Here is a 12,333-nt window from a genome sequence, read left to right as displayed (position 1 = left end):
ATTTGTTTTGGTCAAAGATTCCTGGAGAAGGAAATGGCAATCCACTCCAGTACTCTTGCCTGGAAAATCCCATGGATGTAGGAGCCTGGTAGGCTACAGTCCATGAGGTCGCAAAGAGTCAGACACAACTGAGCGACTTCACTTCACTTCAGTCAAGCTAGATTTGCTATAACCCTCACCACACACCATCCTTGGTCACAAGCAGGTGTCAGGTGGAAACTTTCTGGTATTGCCAAATGTCTGACTTACATGATGAAGATAAAAGTTCAAGGGCAAATCCCATGGATGGCAGGTCAGCCATGCTATCCCTCTGTATGAAGTTCAGAGGCTTCTCTATCATTTTATGAACTTACCGCAGAACTTAAACTACTCAATTCCCCAAACCCACGCAGAGAAGGAATAAAAAGAAGAAGCAGGTGTATATAATTTGGATGGACAGGCCAAATTATAGGAGAAGCAGGAAGGGAGAGAGTGTAATTATCTGTCATCAGAAGAATGCTCTGTATTCACCCAGGACGAGCTCATTCCCCAGGAAAGAGAAGCCACAACCACTAGGCCTTGACCACACGGTGCTGAGGGAAGAACTCTGCCGTAGAGTTCAGACTGTGAGAGTGGCAGGCCAGAGTAGCCCTTAATGGAAGGGTAGGAAATTTTTCCTGAATCTTGGATAAAATACTCTAGCTTCTAATCCTGGTGTTTACATAAAAAGCTGTGTATCTTTGGACAGCTGACTTACTTTCCCTGACTCTTAGTTATATGCAGGATTCAAGGATTAACCCAAATCCTTTCTAAAGGATTTTCCCTCTTTTAAAACCACTGACTTTTGTGAATATCCAAGTAATTCCAGTTCCTTTAATGTAACTGGAATTTTCTGGCCACAACAACTGTATTTTCCTTTTGGAAACTTCCCCTACCCAGTTGCACGGCGGGGCTGACTGAGCTTTGTTGAAACTTCCCCCACTTCAAGCGGTGGGGGAAGAAAACCAACTAAACATATCATTCATCAGCTCTTTCATTCACTATAGTTTTTCTTTGTGATTATTAATATTTAATTGAATAACTCCTTTAGTTGGACTTTGCAGCTTTAGTTGTATTCAATGTGTGTGACTGTGCAGATGGTCATTTTCCATTTTTACATATTTCCCACCAGAAATTGAATATATATTTGATTTACAAATTTCTTGAATCTTGTGATACCATGAAGTGTAGTATACTATAATGGTGATTTGCACACCTGAGCACTCAATGAATGTCAGTTGATTAACTCATCAAAATTTTTGGCTGAATGAAGTCCATCTTTTTTTTTTTAAATCAAATTTACTCCAACAGATGTAAAAAATTGTCAGAATAAAGCAACTAGAATAGCAATATGTACACTTTATTTTCTTTTAAACACATACGACACTGCCTTGGTGGGAGTGGGGGGGAAACCTTTTGTTATACTTCCTAATGAATGCTTAGTTGATTTTCTTTCTCTTCCACTTTCTCTAAACTCTCTGCCTGATGACTCAGCCAGCTGAAAACAAACATGTGGCTTGCACATTGGGGAAGATTGAAAGTATTTGCAAATGCTACAAGACACAGTCTAGCCACACATTGTACCTTCTGTTCAATGACAAAACTATTATTCACAAAATTGGAGAAACAACAGTTCCTTCCACTCATCACTGAAATAATCATTAACAACTGTAACTACATCGGTACCTTTACTTTTAGCTTTAGTAAGATCCATAACTGATTCCACTTTGACCTTAAGACCTTCTTTTGTGGACAGTTGTGCAGTATGTAGCATAAGAGGAAGAGAGATGGAACCATGCTATTTTTCAAGGTCTATCAATAGAATATCAATATCAAAAATTTAAACTGCAATGTCTGCCCCATTAAGAACGGAACATTGTTATAAGGCTGTGTTCTGATATTTGTAAACTGTATTCACATATGTAGGATGTGCTTAGTCGTTCCATCATGTCTGACTCTCTGCCACCCCGTGGACTGCACCCCACCAGGCTCCTCTGTCCATGGGGATTCTCCAGGCAGGAATACTGGGTCAGTCGCCATGCCCTCCTCCAGGGGATCTCCCCAACCCAGGGATTGAACCCAAGTCTCCTGCATTGCAGGCAGATGCTTTACTGTCTGATGCTTTACTGCTTTACTTCCCACCAGGGAAGCCCTATATGTGGGATAATTCATATAAATGGAAAGTCGAGTCACGCAGAAAACCAGAACACTTAGGCCTTCGTCAAAGGACCCTGAGTAGAGCTTAGAGTTGGGCATTCTTCAGTCTGGGGCTCAGGAAACTCATAAAAATGTTGTTCATTGATAGACTAATGCTCATATATGCTTTGGTAGTTTGAACTAATTCTCATATATGCTTTGGTAGTTTGAAAGCGTCATAGCGAATAAAATCAACAAAGACAGTGGGAAGTTGGAGATGCATAAGTGAGACATGATTGAGAAAAGAGGTCAGTATCATATCTAACACAAGGGAGATGTATTGAGAGGGGAATGAAGACACTGAGTGCATTTTTGAAAGTAATTTAGAAGGGAATACAGCATGAACCAGAAGTATTTGAACCAGGAATCTTCTTACTTGGCGTAAAATGGAGGAGAGGAGTGAGTTGGTTTTGACATGAACAATGTGCCTCTGTCCTCTTCGCCTCATTCTTTTCTTCTACCACATACCACTTCCAGGTGCTCACCCAAACATCAAAAGTAGACGGTTAGTACACACTTGTCTCTGTGTCAAGACTGAAATGAAAAAAAAAAAAAAAGTCGGTAAACAGACTAGAAGAATCCCAGAAATAATGAATTTTAAATATATCTTGTTTGGTTACTTATCCCCTCAGGCCACCTAGGAAGTGGAGAAGTGGAGCTTAACCCCAGGGAATGGAAAAGTATTTTTCCGAGTGTCTTAATGCATATTCATATGTGATTAAGTAAATATTGTTAGTCACTATAACAAAGTGGGAAAATGAGAAGGGGTAAAGTTATGACAGGAGAATGAGTCTTTGAAATTCAGTTAATCAAAGTTCAAAGTAATTTGGTTGTATTGACCACAAAAATAAGGAGTCAGCCAGTTGGCAAAACTGCCTACAAGTGAAGTCCAAGTGATCCGATTGGGCGTGATGGGCTGTCCAGTGACAAAGAGTCAACTGTTCTTCGTGCTGTGAGGTGTATTAGGGTCATTCCTGCTTGTAATTGACACAATGAAGTGTGTCCTTTGGTCCATGGCTTGCCTTATTTGCTGCTTCTCAGCTCTTCCTGGATTCAGCTTCACTGTCTCAGAACCCTAAAAGTTGTTTACTGTTACCTGGATTTGATCCTCTGACATGGTGGGATAGAGGTCAGAAGAATATTTATGCTTAACTAAGGTGTCTCCATCTACTTGTAACATGCTATGATTGCATTCCACCATCAGCTTGTCTTCCCCTTGTTTTAACTTAACCCAAAGAGCACTGCCTTCATTTACTGTCCAGGAGAACTAAGACCACAGATTACTAACAACATAATGCAAATTAAATGGAGTTTTACATTTTTGTTCTCTCCTGTGAAACAGTCGTTAGACCATTTGAGAGTATTTTGATATTCAAAGTAGAGGCAGAGTGAAGAAAAATCTTGATGGGGTTCTAAAGCTAAAAATCTATTTACTAATACTTTCTTGAGATGAGCTTTGAGAATCATTGTTCTTTCTCTTTCTGATATTATTAGAATACCACTTATTTAACCATCCCATTTCTTATTGATTATATAGCACCTTAATCAAAGACTATTATATTATGGCTCTTAAAGTTGTGAGAATCTTTTAAAGCAGGCCCAGTCAGTTATGTAGCTATGACATTGTTGTAAATATGGGTTCTTTGACTTCTACATATTTTCTTTTCCTACTTTTCAACTATTTCATGGATCACAGCTATCCCTTCCAGAAAGTGGCAGATAAAAAGAGAAAAATGGAAGCTCATACTGTTTGTGGGAACTCTGTCCCCTATAGGTCACATAATGGCAGTGAATAATTTGACCACTATTCTGGGCTACTGATGGGAACAAGACAGGTTTTTCCAGTGACATCTCTTATACTTCATTCTCAACAGTTTGTATAAGTTTTTGCAAATAGTTAATACAAGAGCCTGTGATGCCATGACATACTTGAAAATATTAAATAAATTGATTAAATGAAAATCTTAAATTAAGTGAAGCTAGTAAATAAATGCATACAATTTCAAAATGAGCTGTGACAAAGGAATCTCTCATGACCAAATAATGAGTTGAGTATACAGGGCCTTTCTTTTCAAGCTTGCTAAATAGATGCTTGGTAGAGGAAGGAAGTAATAAAAAAATTAGCAATAATAAGAAAAATAAGCAACTTAATCACTCTCTTTAAAGGACAATACCTGTCCACTCATTAATAATAAGCCTTTCTATTTCTTGTCACTTGCTTTGTTCCTGGCACAGTTCAAAGTGCTTAAATGTATTACCTCATTTTATCCTCACAACAACCCTGTGAACTAGTTATTTATACTTCCATTTTATGGATAGAAAATAGAAACTTTGATTAAGCAACATGCTTAGTTAAAAATGGACAGACTAGTTCTGGAACCTCAGGTTTATCCTGTTATAAACACTATATTACTCTTGCCACATGCAGTAGAAAAAAGGTAAGTATTAGTCTCTTTCATTTTCTTTCTTTGTTTTAATTATTGGAATATTAGGCTTAGTGACTCGCTGAAGTTTATTTACATAACGAAGAGATTGTGGCCAGGCCAATTAAATGGGAAGACTAGCAAAGGCTATTCAGCTGGTGCCTATGAGTAAATGGCTTTGGGATAAGTGTGACATGCAAGTTAACTGGTTGATGGAGACAGACAGTTCTTGGATAACTGTTACCTCTACTGTTTACAAACAGGGAGCTCTTGGATAAATTAATTCTTTTTAGACTCAAGTTTCTCAAACAAATATAAGATAATAGACTTATGCAGAATTGTTGTAAGTATATGGCAGAGAATCTAGCTTATTTTAGGCAGTAAGTAGATAATAACTATTGTTATTGCTTGGTACTTGGACATTGCAATTTAAAAGTTAACAAGACTATGTATGTAAACAATCATGCAGCAAGGCATTTTCTCTAAACATGGAAAAGGGGACATTATTTAATTTTCAAAGTGCCTATTTTGTTATGTTGAGGCAAGAAGATTCTTTAAAAAATAAATCAACTTTATTTAGATGTAATTTACATAAAATAAGATACATAACTTTCAAGCACACAGTTTTAACAAATGTGTATGCCTTTGTAATCAGCACAGCAATCAAGATTATTTCCATCATTCCATGAAGTCTCCATGAACCCACTGCACCCCTGCCCTGCCCCAGGAAACCACGGTTCTGATTTTTTTCTCCCCTAGATTACTTTCCTGGTGGCTCAGATGGTAAAGCATCTGCCTGCAATGCAGAAGACATGGGCCTGATCCCGGGGTTGAGAAGAGCCCCTCCTGGAGAAGGGAATGGCTACCCATTCACTCAGTATTTCTTGACTGGAGATTCCAAGGACAAAGGAGCCTGGCAGGCTATAGTCCGTGGGGTCCCAAAAGAGTTGAACACAACTGAGCGAATACCACACACACATACAGCAGATATCCTTTTGTGTCTGTTCTTTTGCTCAGCACGTCTAAGATCCATGCATGTTGTTACTCAGTCAGAGGTTCATTTGTTTTTCATAGTGAGTAATGTTTCATAATATGGATATATAATTTGTTTATTTGTTTGTTTTCCAGGTTGGGGTTATTATGAACAAAGCTGCCATGTGTATTCATCTACAAGTTATTCAGTGGGTGTATTTTTCATTTATTTTTGGTAAATATGAATAGAACTGCTGCAGGTGTATGTTTAGTTTTATAAAAAACTGTCAAATCTTTGTGTAAGTAGTTCAGTTCAGTTCAGTCACTCAGTCGTGTCTGACTCTTTCCAACTGCATGAACTGCAACAGGCCAGGCTTCCCTGTTGATCACCAACTCCCGGAGCTTATTCAAACTCATGTCCATTGAGTTGGTGATGCCATCCAAACATCTCATCCTCTATTGTCCCCTTCTCTTTCCACCTTCAATCTTTCCCAGCATCAGGGTCTTTTCCAATGAATCAGTTCTTTGCATCAGGTGGTCAAAGTATTGGAGTTTCAGCTTCAGCATCAGTCCTTCCAATGAATATTCAGGACTGATTTCCTTTAGGATGGACTGGTTGGATCTACTTGTAGTCCAAGGGACTCTTTTCCAAGAGTCTTTTCCAACACCACAGTTCAAAAGCATCAATTCTTCAGTGTTTAGCTTTCTTTATAGTCCAACTCTCACATCCATACATGAATATTGGAAAAACCAAAGCTTCGACTAGACAGAACTTTGTTGACAAAGTAATGTCTCTGCTTTTTAATATATCTAGGTTGATCATAACTTTTCTTCCAAGGAGTAAGTGTCTTTTAATTTCATGGCTACAGTCACCATCTGCAGTGATTTTGGAGCCCCCAAAAATAAAGTCTCTCACTGTTACCGTTGTTTCCCCATCTATTTGCCATGAAATGACGGGACCAGATGCCATGATCTTAGTTTTCTGAATGTTGAGTTTTAAGTCAACTTTTTCACTCTCCTCTTTCACTTTCATTAAGAGGCTCTTTAGTTCTTCTTCTCTTTCTGCTATAAGTGTGGTGTCATCTGCATATCTGAGGTTGCTGATATTTCTCCCAGCAATCTTGATTCCAGCTTGTGCTTCCTCCAGCCCACTGTTTCTCATGATGTACTCTGCATATAAGTTAAATAAGCAGGGTGACAATATATAGCCTTGAAGTACACCTTTCCCTATTTGGAACCAGTCTGTTTTTCCATGTCCAGTTCTAACTGTTGCTTCTTGACCTGCATACAGATTTCTCAATAGGCAGGTCAGCGGGTCTGGTATTCCCATCTCCTTCAGAATTTTCCACAGTTTGTTGTGATCCACACAGTCAAAGACTTTGGCATAATCAATAAAGCAGATCTGGAACTTTCTTGCTTTTTCGGTGATCCAATGGATGTTGGCAATTTGATCTCTGGTTTTTCTGCCTTTTCTAAATCTAGCTTGAACATCTGGAAGTTCATGGTTCATCACTGTTGATGCCTGGGTTGGAGAATTTTGAGCACTATTTTGCTAGCATGTGAGATGAGTGCAACTGTGTAGTAGTTTGAGCATTCTTTGGCATTGTCTTTCTTTGGGATTGAAATGAAAACTCACTTTTTTCAGTCCTGTGGCCCTGCTGAGTTTTTCAGATTTGCTGGCATATTGAGTGCAGCACTTTCACACCATCATCTTTTAGGATTTGAAATAGCTCAACTGGAATTCCATCACCTCCACTAGCTTTGTTCGTAGTGATGCCTCCTAAGGCCCACTTGACTATGTATTCCAGGATGTCTGGCTCTAGGTGAGTGATCACACCATCGTGGTTATCTGGGTCATGAAGATCTTTTTTGTATAATTCTTCTGTGTATTCTTTTGCCACCTTTTCTTAATATCTCTGCTTCTGTTAGGTCCATACCATTTCTATCCTTTATTCTGCCCATCTTTGCATGATATATTCCCTTCGTATGTCTAATTTTCTTGGAGATCTCTAGCTTTTTCCATTCTATTGTTTTCCTCTATTTCTTTGCATTGATCACCAAGGAAGGCTTTCTTATCTCTCTCTGCTATTTTTTGGAGCTCTCCATTCAAATGGGTATGTCTTTCCTTTTCTCCTTTGCCTTTTGTTTCTCTTCTTTTCACAGCTATTTGTAAGGCCTCCTCAGACAACTATTTTGCCTTTCTGCATTTCTTCTTCTTGGTCTTGATCACGGCCTCCTGTACAATATCACGAACCTTCATCCATAGTTGTTCAGGCACTGTCTATCAGATCTAATCCCTTGACTCTATTTGTCACTTCCACCCTATAATCATAAGGGATTTGATTTAGGTCATACCTGAATGGTCTAGTGGTTTCCCTACTTTCTTCACTTTAAGTCTGAATTTGGCAATACGGCGTTCATGATCTGAGCCACAGTCAGCTCCCAGTCTCGTTTTTGCTGACTGTATAGAGCTTCTCCATCTTTGGCTACAAAGAATACTATTTTACATCCACAGCAGCTGCATACAGAGATTCCATTGTTCTATATCTTTGCCAACCGCTGATATTTCAGTCTTTTTCCATCTTGGCCATTAGGTATTTCATTGTAATATTAATTTGCATTTCTTTAATGACTTATGATTTTGAGCATTAATTTCATATGCTACTTTTCTGTGTGCTGCACATTTGTGAAATAAATACTCAATTTTTGCCCAGTTTTTTTTCTTATATTCTTATTAAGGATTAAGAACTTTTAATACATTCTGGAAACAAGACTTAAGTGAGACATATGCATTAAAAATATTTTCTCCATCCATGGGCTTACCTTTTCATTTTCTTAATGTCTTCTGAAGAACAAGAGTTTGTAATTTTGATAAAATCCAATTGATCAATTTATTTTCATTCTGCATCTTGCCTAAGAAATCTTTTTCTGATTCAAATTGATAAAATTTTGTTTCATTTTTTTCTAGAAGCTTTCTAATTTTAGCTTTATGTTTGGTCTGTGGTCCATTTAAAAATACTTTGGGTATAGTTAAGGCAGGGGTTGAGTTTTTTTCCACATGGCTATCCAGTTGATTCAGCAAAATTTGTTGAAATGGCTATTTCTCCAAGACACTCCTTGGTATCTCTACCAAAAATCAGTTGGCATATATATGCAGATCTATTTCTGGACTTCATATTCCTATTTTACTGACATGTTTATTCTCATGTCATTACCACATTGTCTTGATTATTACTTCATAATGAAAATGAAAGTCTCTCAGTCGTGGCCATCCCTTTGTGACCCCATGGACTATACAGTCCATGGAATTCTCCAGGCCAGAATACTGGAGTGGGTAGCCTTTCCCTTCTCCAGGGGCTCTTCCCAACCCAGGAGTCAAACTGGGTTCTCCTGCATTGCAGGCGGATTCTTTACCAGCTGAGCCACAAGGGAAGCCCAAGAATACTGAAGTGGGTAGCCTTTCCCTTCTCCAGTGGATCTTCCCAACCCAGGAGTCAAACTGGGTTCTCCGGCATTGCAGGCAGATTCTTTACCAACTGAGCTATCAGGGAAACCCTATTATTTTATAGTCAGTCTTGAAATCAGACAGTGAAAGTCCTCCAAAAATATTTTGACTGTTTTTGACTTTTTGCATTTCCATATACATTTTAGAAACAGCCTGACAATTTCTACCTAAAAACCTGTTGGAAGCTGCATTGAATCTATATATCAGTACAGAGACAATTTATACTTTAACAGTATGGATCTTCCAATCCATGAACATGGTATACACTCCACTTATTCAGGTCTTTAATATCTTTCAGCAGTGTTTTGTAATGTTCAATGGAGAAAATTTGCATCTCATTTGTTAGATTTATTTGTGAGTATTTTATGTGTTTTGAGATTATTTATAAATGAAAATTAAGTGAAAAGTGTTAGTGGCTCAGTCATGTCCAACTCTTTGTGACCCAATGGACTGTAGCCTGCCAGGCTCCTCTGTCCATGGAATTTTCTAGGCAAGAATACTGGAGTGGGTAGCCATTCCCTTCCCCATGTGATCTTCCCAACCCAGGGATTGAACCTGGGTCTCCTGTATTGCAGGCAGATTCTTTACCATCTGAGCCACCAGGGAAGCCCTCATAAATGAAAATATTTAAACTTAATTCTCTTGTTGTTTAGTGCTAGTTTATAGAAACACAATTGATTTTATAAACTGACTTTATAACCTCTCAAAACTTTTTTTTAATTGAGATTTAAAGAGGAAAATAAGAGACTGCAAAAGAAATCTTATAGATGCCAAGAAGGGAAGAAAAAAGAATGATTCTATATGATCACAGGGAATGATTATATATGGACAATTTTAGAAGATAGGTAATGAAAAAATAGTACCGTATCTGTTAACTATTGCTATATAACAGATCATCCCAAAACCTGGTGCCTCAAATAATACACATAGTTTTATTTCACAATCCATTGGATCAGCTGAAGGGTTATTCTGTTTTCACCTGGGCTCCCTCATAGAGATACACTCAACTGTACCTTTGTCTCAAAAACATGCATGGTACATACTTTATTTTATCTGTGATTCAATCAGTTTATTGGGGAAAACAATTTGATCATAAAAAAATCTATTGAAAAGAACATAAATGATTCATTTCACATATTTATAATATTGAAGATAATCAGATACCATCAAAAATTTACTTACTAATTAATATAAAATATTAATACTTCTCAAATAATTATGGTGATTCATAAAAAATCAAAATAAAAAAGCAAAATGGAAGCATGATGTATTTTATTTACTTCTGAAATAAATGTCAGTCATCACACAATCAGTAAAATATTTACATAAGAGGAATCAGGAGCAACATTTGTATATATGAAAGTTGTTTTTTTAATCATGGATGTAAAGGAAATATTTTAAAATCAATGTTAATAATCCATATATATAGTCCAATTCTTTTTTATTTATCCTTTTTTCTTTTTTAAATTATGAAAGTATGTAATACATTTGCAGAAGACTTGTAAAATACAGTTACATATAGTTCCAGTATATTTGCAACTTTTTAAGTAGATAAATTAAGATTTTTAGTTGGAATTTCAATATCAAACTCTCAAAAATTAATAGAATGAATAGATAGAAAAGTAGAAGGGGCTAGTAGACCTGAAAAGCACTATGAACCAATTCAACATAATTAAGATTTATACATTTTTCACACAACAGCAGGATACAAATTCTATTCACATTCCCATAGACTATACACCGGGAGACACTGGAACATATCCATGGTATGGTCCAATATTTTTAATATATAGTAAACATGTCCAACTGATTATTTTTCTTTATTCTTCTTTATCTTAGTAGCTATAACTTTAGCTGGCTAGTCCAGAAACCGGGGGGTCACCCCTCAAGTCACCCTATCCTTTACCATAACATACAACCCATGTTAAAATATGGTCCATTGGATCTCCTTTGACATTTCTGCTTCTCCCCATCTCCATTTCAAACACCCTGATGAAGTTATCACTTATCTCTCTCTTGGGCAATAACCTTCTAGCTGGTTTCCCCATATTCACCCATGCTCACCCTCACATGTTCCATACTGCTGCAAGGGTGATTATTTCTACAAGCACACACATGACCATGTCATTCCTGTCATCAAAACAGTCTAGGAGAATCTCACTTCCCTTAGAATAAAGTAGAAAACCCCTACTATGGCCTAATGGACTCTGCTGCTGCCAGCTTCTGCAGATTCAGTGCCAGCACCACCTCCACCTCTGCACAGTTCTGCCTCCTTTGTATCGCTACTATTCATTGTGGTTTCCAGACGTAACTGTCATACCCTCTCCCATCAGAGCCTTTTTTGCATGAATCACTATTTCCTCTACTCTTTAGCTAGCCAACTTTATCTCATTCTTCAAGCTTCAGTGCAAATTTCTTTTTGGAGACGTTCCTTTAACCCCAAGACAAGGTCAACTCCTTCTTCTTTGCACATACATAATATACTGTACTTTTTTTTTAGAAACTAGCCTCATCTATAATTATGTGTTCAATGTCTATCCTCTCAATTGAACTATAGTTTCCATAAGGATATAAGTTTAATCCATAATATATTCATCCAGTTTGTTTATTTCTATCTGTAGGAATGATGGCTTCCTTTAGGTATTATATCTGGACCAAGTACAATATCTGTTCTGGATACATATTAATAAGTAGTAATAATAAAAATACTTTGTCCTAACTTAGCATGGTTTCAACAAACATGTATTAGACTCCTGGAATCAGCGTGCCGAATGAAAAGTCACTTCAGCTGTCTCAGCATGGGAGCTTAAGTATTTATTCACTTGGGAGAGAAATGGGATTAATTTGACCAGAATAGCAGAGTGTCTGCTCCAGAGAGGTCTTGGGCCTAAGCAGTTGGAACCTTAATCTCGCTAAAATGACAAGGTCTTGGCGAAGGTGAATGGGGAATCTTGCCCAATACTTGACCACACCAAACTGGCTTTAGTCAGGCCCTCACATTTCATGTACCAAAATATACTTGTTTCTTAATTTTAAAAGGGTAAGGATAACATAATTGTAAACAAAGTAGTTTTATAGTAGACTAAATAGTTTTAGAGTTATCCCATTTAAATTTTCATTTGTAAATTGAATAATTCATTTAACTGAGCAGTTATTCACATTTTCTTAGGACTCTGGTTTTTATGAGCTGTCTTTTGTTGAGAATGGTGTTTGGGCATC

Source organism: Odocoileus virginianus, chromosome 3 (assembly GCF_023699985.2).
Source record: "Odocoileus virginianus isolate 20LAN1187 ecotype Illinois chromosome 3, Ovbor_1.2, whole genome shotgun sequence".
In the NCBI taxonomy this organism is placed as follows: domain Eukaryota; kingdom Metazoa; phylum Chordata; class Mammalia; order Artiodactyla; family Cervidae; genus Odocoileus; species Odocoileus virginianus.
Note: the sequence above shows the minus strand (reverse complement) of the source record.